The sequence below is a fragment of the Hakea prostrata genome, chromosome 3, assembly GCF_041222555.1.
Source record: "Hakea prostrata isolate BN-2017 chromosome 3, UWA_Hpros_2, whole genome shotgun sequence".
Classification (NCBI taxonomy): Eukaryota; Viridiplantae; Streptophyta; class Magnoliopsida; order Proteales; family Proteaceae; genus Hakea; species Hakea prostrata.
The window spans coordinates 32,187,127-32,193,126 of NC_142602.1; positions in this window are offsets into that span (position 1 = coordinate 32,187,127).

A 6,000-nucleotide genomic window follows, 5' to 3' on the forward strand; every position below is an offset into this window, starting at 1 on the left:
TATTTTTTTATTACCAAATTAAAAAATATATATATATATATATATATATATATATATATATATATATATACACAAATTTGAGAATTAGTTTTCTTTTCTCTATTTATTTTGAGTAGAAAGGAAGATTGTTGTATCCAAAAAAAAAACTTGTTTAATTAGGTTTAAGATTTTCCTTAATTACCTAGGATAGTAATGTAACTTATTATAAAGTGTAAATAAGTAATATAAAATCTTAGGGTTAATTTGAGATTTTTAAATCAATAAAATATGTCATGTCATCATTTAATTAACGGAATTTAAAGGTAGAGGGGCAACAGTAATTAAAGGCAAAGTTGAAGGTTGAATTAATAATTTAAAAAATATAATGAATAAAGTAATAATTAAATTATAATACATGGGGACAATAGTAATTATCCCTTCTTCTTTTTTTTTTTTTTTTTTTTTGGAGGGGGCAGAGAGGGGGATAAAAGAAATAAAACAGTCATGGGTGAATGTTGCTTGCTTTGCGATGGAATTGGCAACAAAGTTCCCTTCTCTAGGCACATAGGTGAACTTAAGAACTGAGAATGTGGCCAACATCCGGTAGATATCTTTCAAGATGAGGTTAACATTAAGATGAGAGTCTGATTGTCACTTTCAATTTGTATGTGTGATGTACATATTCCTAATTGCCAATGCCTTAGGGACTATAGGGTCTTGATATCCACATCCTTTACCAAATCTGAATTTGAAGGAACCATCTAAATCTCTTGCAATCCCTTCAAACCAAGTTAAACATTGTTCATTATAACATGAGCCATCCATTAATTTTCGCCCACTGGTTTTGGGGTAGTGCTCCATCAGGCGTGTTGGAGTCGAGCAGGTTTGTGGCTGCCGATTTGCATAGAGGGAGTGATAAAATCTCCCCAAACTCGTTGTACAAATATAGTTGCTTGATCTACAAACCAATATCCGGTTCATTCCTAACAAGGAAATGGACCATCCATTTCCTTGTAGATGTGTGACATGTGTTCAAACATCACATCAAAAGGTTGAGGTCCATTTACAAGTCACATAATTTTTTTAAAATTTAATCACAACTCTTTGATGTGACTTATAAATGGATTTCAACCATTTGATGTGATGTTGGGACGCATGTCACACAAATACAAAGATTCCTTGTCAGAAATGGTCATTTCCTTGTCAGAAATGGACCAGATAAATTTCCCTTGATCTACTGTATGGGAGGAGGTGGTTGTGTTACCAAGGAAGCTTGTGTATATTGTCCAAATGTGTCAGAAGATAAGTAGAGTCTTCAAAGTACGTGCCTGCTAGCGTTGTTGGTGGTGAAACACTCTTGGGCAAAATGTTAAAAGGATGCAGGAAACATATTTGTAGTGGTCTGTTATCTCGGATCGATTGGATCAGTATCGGTCATTGATTCATGAGTAATGACCCAATACAAGATATATGATCAATCTGACAAGGTTTCATTATTTATGTCCAGATAAGACTAAAACTGTATAAGTATACCCGTAAATGAATAGTTGAAATCTACCTCTGAATTTGCATTCGTATTCGTTTAAGGGTGGCTAAATCCATAATTTTTCGTACAAAAAATTATCTATATCTATCCGGTAAGCAATCAAGTTCAGATTCAAATACTTGCTATCAAATCAGATAATATTTGAATAAAAAGTTATCTGGTTGGAGTAAAGTATTAAACATTTTTTCTAAGGCAAATTACCTATAGACCCCCCTAAATCTATAATCAATTACGTCTATTACCCATAATAAAAAATTAATTACAAATACCCCTTTATTGTTAAGTATTAAAGTTAAATGATGATATGACTACTCAACAGATATTTGAAATACCAACTTTACCCTGTATTATACAAATATTTTTTGCCATACCTTTTTACCCTCATGTATCTATTCTATGGATTTTTATTTGCAGCAGCAACCCATTATGATTTTGCCACGTCTACAATAATGAATTCAATTCAACGACTGAAAATCCAACCATGGGTACTTGAATGTAAATTAAATATTTTTATATTATCAATTCCCACTTAATCTTTTCCAATTTTTAAAAAACTCCTTAGGTTCACCAAAACTCAATTCAGTTTTCTATATAATTTTTCTCCCATAGCCATCAAACCCCTTCCAGCTCTATCACCGACACCCATTAATGTTGGGATTATAGGGCTGCAACTGGGCCGGGCCGGGCTTTTGCAATCCCAAGCCCAACCCTATATGTTTTAATCTAAGTCCATTCTCACCCTGACCCTAGTTCAGGGCCAAGGATTATTGTCCCTGGCCCTAAGCCCTACAGGGCCAAGCCAAGCCCATTTCCGCCCTAATTGGCCCTAATTGGGCTGGGTCGGGATGGGTTGGCCCTGATTGGCCCTAATTGGCCATGCCCTGGCCCTGACCCTGACCCTGATTGGCCCTGGCCCTAACCCTGATTAGCCTTGTCCCTAGCCCTGATTTACCCTATCTTGGCCCTAGCATTAATTAGTCATATCCTTGGACCTAAAATATCAAATGTAAATTCATAAAAATAAATAATAATAATAAAAAAAGTATTATAAGTAAACTAAAAATTCAAAGAAAGATAAAATGATTCAAGCTCATACAAAATGATAAAATAGTCAATAAGTTGATAGTGTTGCTTTAAACATAAATAAATTCATACTCCATAATTTTATATTGATCTTTGAAAGTCTCTCATTGTTTTGATGATGAAAATTGAAAACCTCTCCCATTACTTTGATGATGAAATTAAAAACCCCTACCATTAATATCCGTATTCAACAAAAAAAATAATAATATTCAAAACTTTGTTAACAAATAAATCAATGATAATTTAGTATTGATATTTTTTTCATAGTTAAAGAAATTATATTTTAGCTACAAACATAGCTATCTGTCCTTAATAAAAAAAAAAAAATTCTTTCTAAAATATCACACTGGAGGCAAAAGAAAGATGTCAATATTCATGATAAGAAGTTGGAGTGTAGATTTGTTAGATATTAATTCTCTATATACTAGCTTTTATTATTTATAATATATTATCTCGCCTTAATTAAAAAAAAAAATCAATGATTTTTTGGAACTAAAAATGACTTAGTTCGAAAAATAAAAATTATCTTAAAAATAATATAAAAAGTGAACTCATAGTCTAATATGATAACAAATGACTAAAGATCAAAGTTGAGACTTAGAGTTATATCAATGTTAATGTGAAGATTAAGGTAAAAATCTAATACATGATTAGGGTCAAATTAACATTAAGACTAAAGCCAAAATTAAGGACAAGATCGGGCCAAAATTTGGTGGATGCTTACTACATTGGTAATGAAGATATAATTTATTTTTATTAATTTTTTACAAAACATGATTATTTTTTAAAATTTAAAACATGTCAAATATTCACCCATGTGGATTATAAATAATTCCTCTCCATATGAATGGAGGGTCCATACTCAAATTAGGGCCAAAATCATGGGCCTAGATCAAGACCAAGATTAGGGCCAATATCAAGGCCAAGATCAGGGTCAGGATTAGGGCCAAGATCAGGGAGGGCCAAAATCAAGGCCAAAATCAGGGCTAGAATCAGGGCTAAGATCAGGGTCGAGATCAGGGTCAAAATCAGAGCCAGAATCAGGGCCAAGATCAGGGTCGAGATTAGGGCCAAAATTAGGGACTGGCCGGGATGGACTGGGCTGGCCAGAGAGTAATCCTAGGCCTGCCCTTAGCCCTAGTTCAGGGCCAGAATATTTTGGCCCTAACCTGCCCTTAGGGCCAAAATCTTTAGCCCAAGCCCTATTCGGGCTTAGGGGCGGGTCAGGGCCACCAGGGCCAAACTTGCACCCCTAGTTGGGAACCACCCACCACCATCGCTGCAAACCCTGGGTCTTTACAATTAGGGTTTCAAATCGATTTTTCTGAAATTAGGAATTTCAGAGAAACTACCTTCTCTGATATCCATCTTCCTCCTCTTCAAACCAAGCCATCACATTATGCTTCAATATGAACTATAGTTAGTTGTTGTTCCTTGAAGAGTAATTTGGTTGCGCATGATTCAATCTTAAGTTGCATTTCTACCCTAGCGATCGGTGGAGCTCGAGCTTCCCGGTCTACTTTGGATTTCTTGGATGGGCATTTCATGTCGTCTCCTACAACTCGAGAGAAGCGAACATAAGGGGGGAGCACGTTTTTAATTCTTGACAACACTGAAAATTCACCTTAGAATGGATCTAAGCCTTCTTATTTACTATATCCACAATTCTAATTAGTATTTGTATATGCAAACAGTATTGCTTTCTTAGCCATTAAGAAAAAATTAATGGCCATTTACAGCACGATTTCAGGACCTGCTTGGTCTACTTTTCATTTCCACTTCTTCAATGTTAGCTTTGTAACAATTTTGTCAAATACCAAGTGAATGATTTTAATTGAAGTGATGATGAAACAAAGAGAATTTTTTTTTGATAAGTAAAAAGAGGGGATGCAGGAGCGGCGCCCTAGCGCCCCCCCGCTTCGCAATGTTCGGACTTTTTATCGAGTGCGACCTATGCAAGCATTAGCCCTGTGCACTACCAGCGCAAGCACTGGCCCCGTCAGCGGAGCCCCACCGGAGGCCTAGTATAGTCCACAGACGCCGGTAGCACTCATACCCAGGCCAAAGAGCACACAACTATCCAATGCAAGAAATAGAGGAGCAGAGGGGATTCGAACTTGGGACATGAGGTTTACCAAACCACTTGGGAGTGAGCTTGGGACCACTAGAGTTGTAGGAGAGGACATGAAACGCCCGCCCAAAAAATCCAAAGCAGGCTCTGAACCGCCCAAGAAATTCTAAGCAAGCCGTGAAGATGGAGCTCCACCAATCCCTAGGGATCTATTATTGTAAATATTAAATATATTATTCTAAAAAAGTAAAATAAAATTTTTCTATTTACACTCAAGTCCTTGTGTTTTGATTTACAACCATTGATTCACTACTGTACACGTGGTGAAATCACAGTGGCTGGCTGCAGGAAGCAGCTGCTGCAAATAAAATCCCTATTTTATTCTCTTTTCTCTTGACCTCTCCTTCCTCAACTCCAACAGCCCCAACCCTTCCCTTTCTCCGTGGCATTCCACCTTTACTCTCTCAATCTTCCCCACTCTGACACTCTCCCCATCCCTATTCATCCTCCTTTGTGTTGCCATCTTTGGTATATTTTCGGAATGCAAGAACCCTCTGTTATTTGAGTTTCCACAATAAGCGTGAAGGTAGACAAAGGGGGTAATCCTAAAGAAATGAGGACCTCAAGGTTTAGAGAGATGATGTGGAGGGAACCTATCTAGTCTGCTACCAAAGAAGCAGAGGAAGATAGAGAAAGCAAGTGATTACCAGAGATCATTCTGTAAAAATCCCCCTGTTGTTCTAAATCATGATGAAACTCAAGAATTGCAAGAGAAAGCAAGGAATAACAACACAAGTGATTACGAAGTTCGGCCAATTTGGCCTACATCTCTAAGACTCAAGAGGGAGTTTGATTCCAATATGAGAAGTAGAAGTCTTACAGATTTAAGGTAATAGGTACATAAGAGAAGGGCTAATCATGGTGAACCAATCAACGCTTCCATACGCCTAAATTCGCACAAAGATTGCCGGAAAAACATCATCTCCAGTAGCAGCGGTAGCACCATCGTTGGAGCAAAATCACACGAGAGAGAGGAGAGAGAACAGAGCCCGTATGAGAACCAACAAAAATATGACACTTAAACCCACTCAATATATATACAATGACTTGAACCAAGCCAGTTCAACATTGGTTCACCCAAACCAAGAAATTACAGATTAACCCTTACAAATCTCCCCCTTGATCTGTACGCACAATCTCCCATATAGCAACCGGACTATAACCATCATCATCCAAGTGTTCTTGCAAGACAAAGGAAAAAGAAACCAACAGTACCATGCAAATACAAAATATGCAAAATACCTAAACACATGCAACAACA